Source organism: Felis catus, chromosome A3, assembly GCF_018350175.1.
Source record: "Felis catus isolate Fca126 chromosome A3, F.catus_Fca126_mat1.0, whole genome shotgun sequence".
NCBI classification, from domain to species: domain Eukaryota; kingdom Metazoa; phylum Chordata; class Mammalia; order Carnivora; family Felidae; genus Felis; species Felis catus.
The window spans coordinates 68,071,494-68,089,579 of NC_058370.1; the positions used below are offsets into that span (position 1 = coordinate 68,071,494).

Consider the following 18,086-nt stretch of genomic DNA (forward strand, 5'->3'; position numbering starts at 1 on the left):
CACCTATTCTACCCTCTGCCTCTTCAATTCTCATTGTCACTGCCTCTAGTTTATTTTTCATCTCATTTACAGCATTTTTTAATTATCATGACTATTTTTTAGTTCCTTGATCTCTGCACCAATAGATTCTCTGCTGTCTTCTATGCTTTTTTCAAGCCCAGTGATTAATCATATGACTATTATTCTAAATTCCTGTTCAGTTGTATTGTTTATATCTGTTTTGAGCAATTCTTTGGCTGTCATTTCTTTATGGAATTTCTTTTGAGATTTCTTCTGTTTCGTCATTTTGGCTAGTTTTCTGTCCCTTATGTGTTTAAAAGCTTGTTATGTGCCCTGCACCTGCGAGCTCTACTATATTAAAGAGGGGTCATATACTGTCCAGGGCCTGGCCCTTCAGGATGTTTTTTTTTGGAGAGTGTTACTTGCTCTCTGTTGTTGTGACTTTGGTTACTTTATCTCCCTACTCTAGTGATGTTTTGGACTCTCCACCAGGTGTGCTTTGATTTGTTCATTGAAGTAGCCCTGGAAAGGAAAACAAACAGACAAGCAAACAAACAAAAAACAAACAAACAAACAAACAGAAAACAAAAGCAGGCAGACACATAAACAAAAAAACAAAAAACCAGAAACACCAGCTGCAAGTAAACAACAGGGTGGAGCCAGTGCTGATAGAAGAGGCCTTATCCCATACAAAGAGAGAATTTCCAGGGGGTGGGGAAAAAGAAGAAATAAAAATTGACCAGGCAGAGAAACTACACGGCTAATCCAGAGAGAGAGAAAGGAAAATAAAGAAGGAGGTGGGGAAAAAGAAAAGAAAAGAAAATTGACCAAAGAAACTATACAGCTTACTCCAGAGACACAGTAAAGAAAATAAAGAAGGAGGTATAGAACACGTATCAAGAATGGATTAAATATGTATGCTTAAACAAACTAACAACCAGAGTAACCAGACTAGAGGAGGGAAAAGCTAAGAAGGAGAAAAGGAAGGAGGAATATATCTATATAATAAGAATTGTCTGAGAATTAAGCAGGCAATGCAACAGCACAGGTCTGGAGGAGGGGCTGTCTGGTTGTTGGTGTCAATCCTGCTCCAGTAGATACACAAGTACTAGGCGCAGAGGAGTGTAGTTTGGTGTAGGCGGGTTCCACCTCCACTGTGAGCGGCTGTCTATTCTCTGAAGCTGCCCTACTTATGGCCATTAGATTGTCCTGGTGGATCCCTGGAAGCAACTCTGCTTCTTTTTCTCCCGGACTCTTAGGGTTCAAAGTCCTTTGGCCTCAACATGGCTTTGTTTGAGAGATGAGGGAACTTTGGATCCCCCTACCTCTCTGCCATGTTGGCCACTCCCTCCAACCCCTCCCTTCTGAGGAACTGCGGCTTTGACCCACTCAGATCCTCTGGGGGAGGGTCTCACTGAGCAATGGCCAAGTGTCAGCCTGCCCCCAGGAATGTTTGTGAGACCCTGCTGCTGCTGCTAGTGTCCAGAGACTGCAGCTGGGTGCCAGCCCACCCCAGAAAAAGTTCACCTGATCATGTAGCAGCAGTATTTCAGGGTTTATGGAAAATCATAACATACATCTAGTGCCAGGCTTCCCCCATTACATCCTTGTTCCATCACCAGTGAATGTAGTCGTTCTCTGGGGTCTGCTGGGACTTTTGCCTGTGGGGTAGCCACACAGCCTCTACCAAATGTCCTCCCTGCAGGGGAATCGCCTTTCCCCATGTGGCCCATGGACCCTTTGGACCTCGCTCTCCACTGCTGGGGATTTGTCCTTCCCACCAGAGCACCGCCAGGCATCGAGCTGCAGAGTTTCAGATTCTGTGCTCCCCCTGTTTGTAGAGTCTTAATGGAATTTAAACCCTCTCTGTTCTCCTTTATCCCTTATATATATTTTTTTTTCAGTCCCTGTGGCTGTTTCCACTTTTCTACTTTCTTTCCAGGTGCTTTTGGTGGAGTGCTTTTTTTATACTAACTCCCCTCCATCTCTGTCCTCTCTCCACAAGCAAATACAACTCCCTGCCTTCGCAGCTTCTCTGTCACCCCTGGTACACACCTCACGCTGTGTATTTGCTGAATTCTGTGGTTCAGGTTTTGCAGATTGTTTGTTAATCCTCAGGTCAGTTTTCTAGGTGTGCAGGATGGTTCAGTGTTGATCTGGCTGCATTTCAGGGACGATAGACACCACAAAAACTTCCATGCTGTTCCATCATCTTGGTCCCTCCCCCCGTGTCACATTCTTTATATTGATGCCCAACTTCCAGAAAATCAGTTAAAAATCCATACTATTTTTATAAAGTTAAAAAAAATAAAACCCAGCAGCATTTGGAGTTTTCTCTATTTTTCTTGACAGTGATTTCTTTCTTAGTTTTCAAAATTATGTGATGACCGGGATCTTCCATGTATGGAAGTTAATGTATGCATGACCCCTTTATCCATACTGCCGATACTCAATCAGTATCATGTTGCAGAATCATAGATCTGGCAAGAATAGTGGTTCCAATGGTGACAGCAGAATTTAGGAACTGGCTGTGGAGCTGCCAGAGTTGTCATTGGTCATCTGAGGTGTCCAATACCAGGGGATATTTACAGCAGGAGCCATAAAGCCATGAATCAGCTAGGTGAGAGGTGGTTCTGCATATACCCCCTAGACAGCTGAGAAAGCATGCAATTCAACATATACTAAGCATAAATCAGTGAGCTGGATGTCAGGACATCTGTCCCATCACTAGGAAGCGACTGTCTCAAGAATAGGTGATTTAATGTATTTGTTGCTATCTGCATTGTTGAATTGTGTTAATATTAGGATCATTTAGGGAAGAATAATTAAAATGGTTCTGGTAGATTAGCATTGATGGAGGCAAAGGGAGTTTGCCACCAGCATACCAAGCGAGTTGATATTTTTTTGTTCTAAAAACAAGGCTTACTCATGTTGGTGACTTGACCCATCTCAAGAATTGCTAGCATACTGAATATGAAGTGGCCTAAGAAAGTTTAAAATGTGAGATGAATATAAGGTATTATTTTGATATTTCTTTTTTTACATATTTAAAAAAATGTTTGTTTTTGAAAGAGAGAGCATAAGTGGGGAAGGTGGGCAGAGAGAGAGGGATACACAGAATCATAAGCAGTCTCCAGGCTCTGAGCTGTCAGCACACCTTGACAACTGAACTGTGAGATCATGACCTGAGCCAAAATCAGAAGCTTAACTGACTGAGCCACCCAAGCACCCCTATTTTGATATTTCTAAGAGTTGTAGGCCTCTTTGAGTTCATTCTTTTTAAAAAAGTTGTTTATTGAGATATAACATGCATCTCATAAGCAGCATACATCTTGTGTGTGAGTTCATTAATTTGTTCTTAAAGCTTATTTATTTATTTTGAGAGAGAGAGCATAAGCAGGGGAAGGGCAGAGAGAGAGGGAGAGAAAGAGAATCTCAAGCAGGCACTGCACTGTCAGTGTGGAGCCCAATGTGGGGCTTGAACTCATGAACCGTGAGATCATGACCTGAGCTGAAACCAAGAATATGACACTTAACTGATTGAGATACCCAGGCCCCCCCTGAGCTCATTAATTTCAAAAATATTACTAAAAATTTAAAATTCTTTAAGAAGTCTCCTGTGCCTTATGTGCTTGATGGGGAAGGTGTTGTTGCAATGGGTTATGTGTTAAGATTGGATTCAGATAAGAACTAGAGCTTATATGAAGTATTATTGGGACAGGGACCAGCTCCATGCATACATCTGTCCAATCAGGAGCATGTATGTGTATTTCAATGTATTTACATGTGTGAGCATATGGATATTAGAAGACCAAAATATAGGAGTTATATATTAGTGATGTATGTATGTGTGTGTGTGTGTGTGTCTGTGTAATAAGGCTCTTCTGGCTACAAGGAGCAGAGCCCCAATGAAGAAGAAAAAGGATAAGACTACATTTGGTATGGAAATCCCCCCAGGGTGATCAAAAGGTCAGTTTCCTTCCCACTGTAGGACATCTTTGCCTTTCTCTACATGACTGCTTTGTCCCACCCTTGGTCACTAGGTCCTCTATTTCTTACTCATAGTTTTTTCTGCCTCATAACTATGTGGCTTGTACTTGGCCTCAGTGTGCCTTGGCCCCACCTCTACATTAAGGCATCCTTTTAGCTTTTGCTTCTCCTAATGATCGAGCAGACTTTTCTATGTTTCTTAGTTCAAATTTCAGAGATAAGAAATGTTTTGTATAGGCTGCTGGCAAGCCTTCTATTTGGTTGTCTGGTTCAGGATTTCGTCTCTGGCCCCATAAACTTTGGCCAGGGGGTGGGTGGGAAGGCACTAGTGGGGTAAGCATGGCTACCTATGTCTTTGCCTTGAGCAGAGACTACAGAATGCCTAGGAATTGACAGCTTTATTATGGTGCAGTAGGAGACTGTGGAGAAGTACCTTAGTGGTTCTTGTGGATAATGGGACTCTGACTGAAGAAGAAAAGGATAGAGAAAAGGGAAAGCACTCCTGTGAAGGGGATTAAATTTCTCCCACTCATTCTGTAGAAAGAGGACTTGTTCAATGATGAAAAATCATGAACCAAGATAAACAGCTAAACAGATCACTTATGGAGGCATGGCTCATAGAGTTATCAGAAGGTGCTAGCTACAGCAGAGAGGAACCTGTTATGAGAGGTGAGTTAGCCTTGGTAGATGTCACTTCTAAAAGAAAGCCCTGACTCACGGAACAGTATGCTCCTGCCTGTTTCAGATATGAGTGAGGGGAATGGCTTTTCCAGGCTGATGTATCCTAGGAATTCCCATATGTCTTTGCAGCATAATCTTCCATGTTAGAAATATGTGTAATGTCACATTTTCTACTAATTGTTTTAGTATACCTTTGTGAAATGAAGCCTTGTCCAGTATTTTAGCAGTACCCAGGGGAAAAGGAAAAGAGGGTAAGCTGGAGAGAGGGTGTTCCTCCTGGCATCATTCCAGGAGACTGACCACCTGGAAGAATTCACAAAGTTAATGTGGAGGGATGTGCTTCTTTATTATTTTTCTAAGGAAGAAATCCAGCTTTGACATTGAAGAAATGCAAAAGACTAGAGACAATTAACTAGAAGCTGTGGAGAGTGAGAGATACCTTGAATATCTGCTTTGCCTTAGGCAGGGAAGTACCTCAGGAGCCTTTGGTCCGTGAAATACCATTTGTGTGTCAGAAAGAGGAAGCCCCTCCTGTCCTGTTACAGAGCTTTGGATGACAGGGGACTGAACTGAGCAGTCTTAGCTCCAGCTCACAAACCCTCCAGCTCCTTGTTTCCAGGCATGGGGCCCTAGTGCCCTCTTTTTCCATCTCTGCTTCCCTCCATTCTTGCTCTGAAGAAATAGCCAGATTAACACCTTGGTTTCCAAATTTATCTATGCTAGAAGCAGCTCTGGATACCACATGACTGTCTCTTTGGAGGCATGTGTCAGCAGGATTACCCACCTCAGTGTCCTTCAGTTGCCCAGAGCTCTGGAAGATTCTATTCTCAGTAGCATGAAGGATGTCAGGAGACAGGGAGGAAAGAAATGGTCAGTCTTTACCACCTGCATTAGCAAGTGCTTTTAAATATATGAAGCCATGTGGGGGTGCTGTTGTTATAAGAGATGAATGTTCCTTTACTGAGCCTGTCTGCTGAAAGTCTGCAGTGGGACTGGGTGCTCACGAGCAATCAGACAACCGTATAAATGATGGCTCCTGCAAGCCAGTGGATGTGGATAGCAGAGTCGGCCTGTCATTTTGAAGCCAGTGGGCAAGCCTGTGTTCTTCTATTGAAACCTCAGGAAATTCAGTGGGAAAGCCTTCTTATGCTAGCTCTACAGCTGGACCTTTGTTAAGGGAGAGTAAGGATGGGCTACTTGGCAAGCATTTTCCTTAGTAATCGTGAGGATGGTTGTTAGACTTCATTAAATATGAGCTGAGGAAGCTTGCGTAGTGAGGAAGCCCTGTGATTTTAAATGTGGGCCAAGGAGAATCTAGTAACAGGGCAAAGAGAATTTGAAATGTAGACTCTGAAGGGAGCAAGGACTCTTCCAACAGCGAGCAATAACCTATGACTAGCAATATTCTTCAATTTTCAAAAAAATATGTGTAATCTACACCAAAGTTTTATCTACATCTCTTCTTTTTCCTACTTCATACCATACTTGTTCAAACCCTTTTTCATAGACCAGCCATGCCCACATAACTTTTGCCTGGTCCAGTGACCAAATTCAGCATAAAGTATCTTGCAAAGGGGTCTCTTTGCAAGGGCCAACATGTGTAATGGTCTATTTGTTCACACTTTTTAAAAAATATTTTTTTAACATTTATTTATTTTTGAGACAGAGAGAGACAGAGCATGAACGGGGGAGGGGCAGAGAGAGAGGGAGACACAGAATTGGAAGCAGGCTCCAAGCTCTGAGCCATCAGCCCAGAGCCTGACGCGGGGCTTGAACTCACGGAGTGCGAGATCATGACCTGAGCTGAAGTCGGATGCTTAACCGACTGAGCCACCCAGGCGCCCCCACAATCACTTTTGAAAGACTTGAGTGGTTGACTCATTCAGGCCACTCCAGAGAGTCACCTAATTAACGTTTCTAAGATCGTGCTATCCTTATGTCCCTCCTTGCTCCAGAACCTACCATGGTCCACTCAGGACTATGCATAAACTCCACAATCTTCTGCCAGTTTCTTAGTGCCTCCTATGATCTACCCATCCCATGCTTCTCCAATCCCTTTCCCCACTTCTCCCCCAAATGGCAGTGTCCATTTTAGTCATGTCCTCTCCACAGCTGTTCTTTGCATGGGATTATTTGTCTGCCCGCATCAGCCTATCTAGTAAAGTCTCATCCAGTCTGCAAAGTTTGCCTCTAATCTTAACTTTTTGGTGAACTTCCCGCCCCACCTTCTTTTTTCTAATATAGTTTCTCCTTATCTTGAGTTTTTATAGAGTCAGGTGCTTGAGGAGAAAGTTACTATTGTTTCTAAATTCCAAAAGTGTTGAATATTAAGGAAAATACATGAGTGATACAGAGTTTTATTTGTGTGTGTGTGTGTGTGTGTGTGTGTGTGTGTGTGTTTGATCATAAAACACAGAAAAGGAGAGAATGTGTGATGATGACTGAGTAGCTTTGGAGGCAAGAATCCTTTCCGGACTATTGGTGAGGTGTTTGGGGAGAGGAATTGGAGAAGAGAACACATGAGTTTAGAGCTAATACTGAACTCTGCTCAAACCTTGGGTTTGGAGGGTGGGTGTAGAGGCTCTTGGATAGGTTTGGGGTCTGAGGCCAGAGGGGCCACACACACCTCACTTCCTGAGGGGACTTTGGGAAGAAGAAATTCAGCAGAGTGCCCTGCCCCAACATGTTGGCTTTGGAAGCATAGAAATGGCAGCACAGTAATATTAGGCAGAAAGGAGGCCTTGCCAAATATCCCCCCTCCCTTTCCATACAAGTTCTCCTTTGGCTCCTGTAAGGCATGGAGAAGACCTGAAGTTTCTTAGGTAGTGAATACTTTAGAGCCTGATGGGGTTGACAGGGATTCATATTGGGATGGTTTAGGGAGCCCAAAGAGGATGCTGTTGGAGGGACATTTCAAGTTTGAGCATAAATCAAGGGAGGAGTGGCCAGGTTTAAGAGGGTCAGCAGAGCCAGGGAAAGCCAAAGTGTTGGCTCAGATGGGAGAAGGACTCTTTTCTAGAGCCCTCCTGGGTGCTGCTTGTCCTGAAGGGAAAGAAGGAAGTTATTCTTGAGAAAAGTGAACATGGACCATTCAGTGATGGGTCAATTGTGATGGGTGCCATGAAGGAAGTGAATCAAGCATAGTGATGGAAGATTGCAGGTGTGATGGGATGCACTGGCACAATTAAGTTGGAGGCAAGAGGAAAAGGAGACAGTAATGCAGGAGGAAAGGTTCTAGGCAGAGATGGTAGTGTTGGAAGGCTCTGGGAATAGAGAGAGCAGGTTGGATTTGAGGACCTGAAAGGAAGTTAGAGCACTCGACAGTGGCACTTGAGGAAGGCAGTGGCATGAGACAAGGTCAGGAAGGTGACCAGAGGCAAATCATTTAGGCCTTGTGACCCCAAAACTGAGTTTGGAGTTTTATTCTCAGTGCAGTGTGAAGTCTTCAAAGCAGTTTGAACAAAAGAGTGATACCATCTGAGTTTTGAAAGGATTATTGCGAAAAATTATTTTGAAAGGTTATTATGGCTATTCTGTGGAGCCCAGATCAGAGATGGGGGAGTAGGTTCTGGAATGGCAGCCTGGGGATAAGATCCTCCCACCCGTAGAAGAAAGCCCAACATATTCATTCTCTTTCCCTTCTGGCTCCTTAGCTCTGAGCATCCTTTCTTACCTGGGGTTTTAACATGACCAAGGTGTCCCAATTGCTTTTTAGTTCAGTTGCATACAATACATACTTATTGAACATCTGAGCAAGGCACAGTAGGGGATTAAGAAACACAAATCTCATCTCTGCCCTCAAGGAGCTTTAAAATTACATTAAGAGAAACGACATTTGTTCATTAATCACAATCATCCTCTGCCATGTAGGTGTGGATTTAGAGGAAGACTAAGATGTGTTTTTTGCCCTGGAGTGGTCATGTTCTGGGGAGACAAATGTTTAAAGAAAAATTTGTGTAGTGTTACATAATAGAGGTACATGCTGAGTGTTAAGGAAGGAAGGAAGTCATGTGTCAGGACAGCTCTTAGAGGAAGTGAAATTTGTGTTGGATCTTAACCAAGAGTTGGAATGGGCTGGGGGCTAAGCATTTTAGTCCTATTCAAAAGGAGGCTGCTGGATGCTATACTTAATATGAGTCAACAGTGTGAGGTAGGTGCTAAGGAAGTGAGTAGGTTGTATTAATGAAAGCTTAGTTCTGAAAATAAAGGAGGAGATGACTGGGTGGTGTTCTTCTGACTACAGAGTTGTTAGGTATAGGTGAGGGTAACCCTCTTGAAGAGGGATGTAAATGTTGAATTGGATGGATGTATTAGTCTGGGACTTCTGAAAAGCAGATTCCAATATGGGATTAAATGTGTAATGATTTTATTAAGGGAAATGCCTTGAGAGAATAATAGGGAGAGAGCCAGGAAAGGCTGAGAAAGCCATCAGAGTACAATATAAGTCTTACCCAATTTCAGGAAAGAGGGAAGACAGGTTGAGTGGAAGCATTCTAGATTGTCATGCTGACTAAGGAACGATTGGCAAGGCATTTGGGGAGTCCTCTAGCCAAAGTTAGCTGTCTGAGCATGCTGAGTTTTCCAGAATTTAATATCCATAAGGGCCCCAAGTCATTGGCTGGGAGCAGCCTGGGGGCAGTGTGGCCTTAGTGCAAACATGACAGTGAATTTCTGCGGCAGCAGTTGGGGCCCTTGACTGATAAAAGTCCCTGTACCTGGGGGTCTGGGAGGCTCACATGGCAGCCTGTAGAGAATTTCTGGGGCAGTGAGAAAATTCAACCAAATATGGGAAAGGAGACTACAATATGCTGAGTCTGAAGAAGTCTCAGAGGTGACATTTATCATTCTTTTTTTTTTTAATTACTTATTTGACATTTATTTATTTATATGGCTGTATGCTGGGAATACTGATAGGAAAGAAAGAGACCTTGCCTTCAAGGAGCTCATAGCCTAGAGGGGACTGCAGCCTGATGCACCATGATGACTGGATGAACTCAGAGCACAGGGAAAACATCTAGGTGCTGATGTTGGTGGTGATAGGATCATTGGATTCCTAGAAGGCTGTGAGCTGGGTTTTAAGCACAAACTGCAAGTCTTCAGGTGGAAGAAGGAAGGGATTACACTAATATTCAAAGAGGCGTGGTATGTGGAATGACATTTGATTTTCATGTGAATAATGTAATTGAATTATTTTAGCCCCAATGTGTGGGAAATGTGAGAATACAGATTTGGGATTAATATAAGCAAGAACATTCTGATAAACCAAGCTTTGCAAAGGTAAGATAGGGTTGCCTTGGTGCATTTCCAGTGCTGCTAATATCCAGCTGGGAAAGCTGTTAGCAGAGATGGAGTCAGGTCAGGGAAGGATGGTTGTGATTCTCAAGGTGATTGTTAAAGTCCTTCCCATCCTTGAGATTCTATTGATAGGGAAAAATCTGTTATAAGATGGCCGACAGGACTGATAGGGACATTTCAGTCCCTGACTGAAGACTCCCCTTCTGGGTTCTTCTTCCTACCCCACATTAGCCTGTGCTAATGTGGAATGTGGAAGTAACAGACTATAAATTGTTCTCTCTGCTAGGGCTCGGGGCTCAGATCCCTGGAGAGTGATCTCCTCTGAGCCCGCAGATGCGAGATAAACCTCCTGCTTTCCAAGATCTCTGAGTGCCACTTGGTTCTTCCACCAGGTGATCCAGACCAGGTTCCATAACACTGATTCAAAGTAGCACTTTTTGGAAGGCAGCCATTAGAAGAACCATCTGTACCCTCCCAGCCTCAGGTTGCACACTGTCCTGCAATTTCTTCCTGGCCAGGGATGAGGACAGGGGGGCCTATTTCTTAGAAGGAAAAATTTCAGCATCCAACTCATTACATACAACAAAGGTTAGGAGTCTCAGGAAGTGACTTTCTCTGGCTGATCAGAGGTGAGATTTCCACCAGTACTCTTGATTGTCCTCTCCAAAGAAGGAAGCAGGCCATAAATATATATGTACAATGCAATGTAAGTTCATCAAAGGCCTCCCAAAGACACTACTTCTTGGAGAAACCCTCCCTGGAGACTTGATAAGTATCTAAGAGGAAATGGACTGCTAATTAGTGAAGAAGTTAGATTATATATATTCCTGCCAATATCCATTTTTAATAGAGTAGGATAGCAGTTGTTTAAATCTGACAATAGAACCTACAATCAAGGGGCGCCTGGGTGGCTCAGTCGGTTAAGCGTCCGGCTTCAGCCAGGTCACGATCTCGCGGTCCGTGAGTTCGAGCCCCGCGTCAGGCTCTGGGCTGATGGCTCAGAGCCTGGAGCCTGTTTCCGATTCTGTGTCTCCCTCTCTCTCTGCCCCTCCCCCGTTCATGTTCGGTCTCTCTCTGTCCCAAAAATAAATAAATAAAAACGTTGAAAGAAAAAAAAAATTAAAAAAAAAAGAACCTACAATCAAAATGATGTTTGTTCCACTTGTTTTTTTCTTGCAGGTATATCCTGATATTTCTTGCTCCTCCATTTCTTTGCTCTCATTCATCTTCCCCACGATGTGTTCCTGAGACGAAGCAACTCAACTTCCAGTTGTCCCTGAACTCCCTGTACTTCCACACTTCAGTCCTCCCTGGTTTGATTCCCAGCACTGTGGCATTTAAACTTTGGAAGGAATCAACTAAATGGTTTTCACACTGGGATCTCATTATAGCAAGGTGAGTTTCCCTGGAAGCCAATATAGAGATAGAGTGTAAAAGGGAGGATGTTTATTAAGGAGCATCCTTGGATCAGTACCTGTGGGAGGGTGTGGGAAATTCCTTCCCCCAGAAGGAATTTAATCTTGCTCGAGAGGACTCTTTCCAACTGAGGCAGTGCCCAAAAGTCTGAGAGCTAAATGCAGTCTGTTGCCGTTATACCCAGCAGCTGTGGCAACAAGTCCTTCCTTCAAGGGGAATCTGGGTAACAAATGGTGGTGCTCACCACAGCCTCCCTCCCTGTTTCCCCACCTACTGTCGCCAAGAGAGAAGCAGCTCTCCTGTGATCTGTTTCATAATTAGGGTTCTGCACGAGAGTCCCTTTGCAAGATGGGTTCTGTGCTAAAAAAAAAAGTTTGGATATCACTGATTAGAGACTATAAGGCAAGCTGAGGGCCAAGCACAAGCTAGCACAAACCCTCCTCTCCAGGTGGGGCATGTGTGGTATTCTTCAGGCACTCCCGGCTGCCCAAGAACAAAGGAAAGGCAGAAAACAAGTGGTTCAACTGATAGTCTCCATCAGTTTACAAATATCTCATCAATAGCCTAATCTCCAGGAACTCCCTACTATCTTCATGATAATGCTTTGCTAGAGGGAAAAACAATCTTAGCTTGACAGTTGGTAGGCATCCAGTAATCTGTAAATCATCTTTAGCGTATGGAAATCCCTTTAAGGAACTTCCTCTTGACTTTACCTCCCCCAATTCCACACTATATAAGCAGTCACTTTGCACAAGCCCAGTGCAACTCTTCCTGCCCATGGGTCCTGTCCCTGTGCTTTAATAAAATCATCTTTTTGCACCAAGACATCTTCAAAGATTCTTTCTTGGCCGTTGGCTCTGAACCCCCACAAATACCCCCAAACCCCATCAATCACTGCCCTTGTCCAACCCTCTCATTTTTCAGGCGAGGAAATTGAAGCCCAGCCCAGCTTCTCTGAGTCCTAACATAGTATCTTTTAAAATTTTTTACCAAATTTAGCATCTCTATATCTTTGTTTCCTTTCTGTATATCTAACACTCCCAAGGACACTGATCAAATGTGGCAGACACTGCTGGTCTCCTAACAATATTCATACTCTCTTTTCTACTAACAGAACCTTGGTTTGTGCTCAGGGGCATGTGCTCAGCTAAAGAACCTCATTTCCCAACCTAGCTTGCAGCTAGTACCATCGATGTGACAAAGGTCTGGCTCATGAGAAGTAAACTGAAGGTTTCTGGGTAAGCTCTACTTCCTTAATATAAGCACCACTCCTTCTTTCTTCCTCTTTTACTTCCTCCTGTTGCTTAGAATGCAGAAATCGTGAATGGAGATAATGCGGCCATTGGGAGAGAATGAGAACAAGGTTCTCAGCCTAAGAATGGCAGAGCAGAAAGCTAGAGGTGCCTGGGTCCAGATAATCTATGTGGAGTTCTCCTCTATCTTCTCTGAGTTTTATGTTATATAAGGGAAATAAAAATTCCTGCCTAATTAAGGCACAGCTCCTTGGAATTTGGGTTGCCAAACCCAATCCCAGGTGGATAATGCTGAGTTGAGAGAAAAAAAGATCTTGGACCTCATGTGTTCAGATTAGTATGTTCAATTGCCCTGGCCTCAGAGAATCCCAAATTCCATACCTGAGGCATCCCATGGCTTCCTGTATGAAGGCCTGGTGAAGGGAAAGGACACTGAACTGGGAATTTGGAGAAGTGGGTTTCAAGTCTATTTCTGCCATTCACTATTTGTGTAATTTCAGACAAGTTGGATAATCTATTTGGGGCTCAGTTTCCCTTATTGTAAAGACAAAAAGTTTGAGTACATCTCAAAGTTTTCTTTCATAGCTTAAGTCACAGTTTCTCTCCCTTGACTGAGTGTACACTGGGAGTGCATCTGTGTAGAGGCCCACTTTAGGGCAGTAGTTACAGGTCCGGAGGTTGTGGGTGGGACAAGTGTGAGAAACAGCTTTGCTTTTAAGGTTATTTCTTGCTAAGTATAATCCAGTTGGCTAAGGATTTTCTTCATAAAAAATTCTTTGTATTTTTGTGGGTTGATTACTGGCTTAATGTAATTAAACACAATTACAAAATTAGTACAAATCTATGTAATCAGGTACTAACAATATGTAATTAAGTAACTACATCTTCTAATTAGAGACTTGAGTATGCAGTGCCACTTTAGAGTCCTTATTCTACTTTGTACAAAAGTTATGCCAAATCTACACACAGATCGTTTCAGACCTTGGTCTTACCCCATAGTTGAATGGGTGTTGTTTATTCCTATAAATTATTAACAACACATCCCCCCCCCCTGTTTAGGTAGTAATAACCTTGTATTTTATTTTCAAATCAAATATTTTTTTAAACTAACTATGACCCCAAAATCAATCTCAGATTACACAAAATAGAAGTTGTCTTAGAAAGAATGATTTGAATTCTGGAAAGGGAACTCCAGAATAGCAAAACATGAATAACATTATAGTCACATTATCAGTCTTTCGAATTAGAGTTTGATGAATTTTCCAGGTTTTTTGTATGCATTTCATTTGCATCCAAATATTTGATACATTATATTTTTATCTTTTGACAAAGTAAAATGAGAGTTCCATGATGATGGAAATGCTCCAGATTTGCGAGATCCCTAGGTTTTTTCAAATGGGTTTGCAACAACTGTCCTCCAGAGAGCACCAAGAAAACTTCAACGGTAATCTCTTGCCCCTTTTCCATTCTAAAGAACAGCATGCTCTATGATTTGGGTGTAGCTGCCATCTTGGTGGAAGAGAAAACCATTTGAGATTTATTGAAGCCATATGGCTTCTAATGACCCCCTTCCTTACAACCTGAGGGCATCCCCTAAAAGGTAGATGAAATGTCCTAGGCTGGGAGTTAACATACTTAATTTTGGTGCCAATTCTATCATTGGCCAGTGATTTTTCTGTTTCCTCACCCAGGATATGTATTTAAAAAGCGGTACCGTTTGTATATTTAGTAAGGTCAAATGGACAGAGTGTATGGAAAAGGGCAAAGAAAAATATAAAGCATATCTTTGTGTTAGGTTTTATTCTCTATTATTATTTGGGTGTTTGGGAGATTTTTTTCCTTTAATTTTCTCTATCTAGGTCACTACTCCTTTTACTCATGCAGGTGTAGCTTTTGAAAACTGGTATTTGATGAAACACCTCATTTTACAGATGAACCTGAAGCCCAGAAAGGTCAAGCAGTTTGCCTAAGGTTCAAGGTTAGCTAGCAACAGGGCTATTTTTAGAATGCAATTTTCTTGACTTCCAATTGAGTGCCCTTTCTAATCACACTAGCGTGGTCCTTGAGGACCTAATGGAGTTGGGGACACCATCTACCCTTATTGATATTTCTCCCAGAGGAGAGCAGCCCCTTTTTCACAATGACACTTTTTCCTGGAGGAGATCTGGATGTTGATGCTTCTCAGTAGCTCCTTTTCCTTGAGGAAAGATAGGAGGAGGCAAGCACTGCACTTGGTGAACTAAAACAAAGCTTTCTTGGATGAATTATGAAAATTTGGGATGGAGATTAAAAACACAGGGTGAATTGTCTTTGCCTTATGCAGTGTGTGGGGTGGTGGTCTTGGACTTGAGATGAAATAAAGTGGGGAGGTTATTAGGGTGGAATCATTGGTGGTTGTTGGTGAGAGAGAGACATTAGTGTCAAGTAATTTTTTTACCCTATGAAGGGAGATGGTTTGGTGGCTTTGGTTAGAACAAGCTGGGTGGTAAAGCCAGAACCATGGTCTATAAGTACTTAGGTATCATGTGCTTGCAAATATGCTTTTTTTATGTCTTCAGCTTTTAGTGGTTACCATTCGGTAACTCTTAACTGAAATGGTTGGGTTTGTCAATCTGCTTCAGGAACTTTGTCTTACAATTGGTTCAAAAAGTGCTTTTCCTTGGGATTTGATAAGGATGATAAAAGGATTTATTTTGGATGACTGAATCCACTCTGTGGGATGGATTTATAATTTCCAGAGGAATTAACTTAAGTATAACTTATAGGCCAACTATAATCATGATACAGTGTGATTTCTTTTTATTACCTTATCTCTCCTTGTTAAGAAATGAAAAATAAATTCTAGACATTTTTAGTTTCTATTCAGCTTCTCTTCTTTTAATACTCCGTTTTTTTGGTTTCTTGTCTATGTTCATTGCAATTTGCATCCCATACTAAACTGCCTTAGGATTTTTAAAAACTGAATAATACATTCTAATATCAATTAAGGAGACTTTTCAGTGTCTTCACATGCAGTTATTTAAGGTTAGATGTCATTTCTAAATGGACTGCATCTCTGAAGCCCCAACTATCTTGATTCCCATTCCTACTGTTGCATGTCATGCTAAAACTTCTCATTTATAATTAAAAAAATCCTCTCACTTTCCTGGTATTGGGAAAGCCTGTTGAGTTTTGCATCTCTGCACAGTGCTGAATTGCTCAGACTCGTGCTGTGGCAACAAGAGGTTTCCTAACCCTGAATTTTGTTGACCATATGGGAACCATGGTCAGAAAGTTTAGCCATTGCCTGTAGAAGAACATCAAATTAATTCTGTTATCATCTGGTTTTGGTGAACAGGGACATCATATACTTTGTCTACCCTGGATCAACAGTTTTGTGTTTTTCATTTGATTATTTTAAGCCCACTATATTGTTAAATCAGAAATTGTGAAGGGTCTGAGATTTTATTCTACATGCCAGCTAACAAGTTATCCTGCCATGGTGTGGTGTGGTATGTGTGTATATGTGTGAGTGAGTGTGTGTGTGTGTGTGTGTGTGTGTGTATCTATACTAACAGAAAACAGGAGGCCTCAGAGTCAGAGATGCACATAGTTCATTATATACAGCAAAGGCTACAGCTACTTAGCACCAAGTCTTCAAGTCCCAGTCTTTGCATGGTGATATGGTGAGGGTCAGATGGTAACTGCACATGTGGTAGGGTGCATCATAGGAGAGGGACCCCACAATAGGGAGGTTCTAATCTTATATAGGGTCTTGGCAACCTGCCAGTGCCTCACTGCCAAAAAGAGAGACCTTACTTTTTCTCTGGAAAGTAAGACAATCTTCTCTAGGCTGAGAAGAAGACATCTTAATCTTTACTACCCTGGAATGTCTCTGGGGAAGGATCTTTAAGCTTTACTATATTGGCCAGGAAACAAATCTTTCCTCTAATATGAAGGGATACACTATTTCTAGTTTCTAAGGATGTTTGCTATTCAAACAATTTCGTGAAGAGATAGTTTAAGGTATATATAAACTCCAGATTCATGGAGAATTATCTTTCAGCATATATGTAGGCAACATCTTTCCCCTAAACAAATAAATAATCAAAAACCAAAAACACATAAACATCTGTGGCCCCTCATGAACTACAGTGTAAAATCTAAACTTCTTGGCTTGGCATTTAAGGTTCTTCACTACCTGCCCCCTTTTACAATTCTCCATCTTTAATTTTTTTTTTTGACGTTTTTATTTATTTTTGGGACAGAGAGAGACAGAGCATGAACAGGGGAGGGGCAGAGAGAGAGGGAGACACAGAATCGGAAACAGGCTCCAGGCTCTGAGCCATCAGCCCAGAGCCTGATGCGGGGCTCGAACTCACTGACTGCGAGATCGTGACCTGGCTGAAGTCGGATGCTTAACCGACTGCGCCACGCAGGCGCCCCACAATTCTCCATCTTTAATCCTCTGCTTGGACATAACTGGTCTTCTCGTCATTGGCTTTTTCCCTCCACATTGTCTCTCTCTTTATGGCCTTTATTCATATATTCTCCTGTTCTTGGCATGACCTTCCTCCTTTCCTTTCTTTTTTTTAATGTTTATTTTTTATATTTGAGAGAGAGAGAGAGAGAGAGAGAGAGAGAGGCAGTGCGCTAGTGAGGAAGGGGCAGAGAGAGAGATGGAGACAGAATCAGAAGCAAGCACCAGGCTCTGAGTTCTCAGCACAGAGCCCGACGTGGGGCTCGAACCGATAAACTGTGAGATCATGACCTGAGCTGAAGTCAGATGCTCAAATGACTGAGCCACCCAGGCACCCCCTCCTCCTTTCCTTTCTACCTTTATGAATTCCTTCCCACACTTTAAGAGCTAGTTCATCAACCAGGCTCCCATTCTTTCTAGTTGTAGGGTAAGAACCTCTTCTTATCTGAGCTAATTCTGAAACCTGACATCCATTCTATGCAGAATGAAGAGTATGACCTGATTTACTGGCCAGGAGACTATCACCCCTTGAGGCCCAGGGCTCACCTATTTTAAGGTCAGATTGCAGTTGGACACAGTGGATCACCCTGGTCTGTGGCTTGGTTAGCCTAGTGCTTTAGTTCTTAAGGGCCTCTTAGATTTAAGCAGGTTGCCAAGAAAGCCATGGTTGTGGGTTTTATTCTGATACCATAAATTCAGGATTAACACATGCCCCCAAGCCTCTTCACTATGTCCCCCTTCCAATTCCAGTCTGCTTTCTCAAGAAGGGCCTCACAAAGTTTAATACATACAAGACATACCTGATGAACCCAATTCAGTGGGTCTGGGGAAGGACCCGAGAAATTTCTGACAGACAAATTCCCAAGTTATACCGATACTGCTGGCTCATGGCTCACACTTTAAGAAGCAAGGGTTGAGGTAACTTTTGGACATCAGGTATGTGTGTGCATACCTGTAAGTCTCTACAAATGCTGTTTACCTAGAAAAAGAAT

At 42.5% G+C, this 18,086-nt stretch overlaps 1 long non-coding RNA gene across 2 annotated transcripts in view; it reads left to right on the forward strand.

Annotated features, from left to right (window-relative positions):
- The window catches only part of LOC109498165, a 70,422-nt gene extending 53,175 nt beyond the window's left edge, over positions 1-17,247 (forward strand). Inside the window, exons 4-6 of one of the 2 annotated variants that reach the window (XR_002154816.3) lie at positions 11,146-11,361; positions 12,497-12,620; positions 13,968-17,247. This is a non-coding gene — a long non-coding RNA (uncharacterized LOC109498165). Of the gene's footprint in view, positions 1-11,145; positions 11,362-12,496 lie in introns of both variants that reach the window. The other variant, XR_006595552.1, reaches the window with a different exon arrangement.
- Positions 17,248-18,086: the final 839 nt, after the last annotated feature.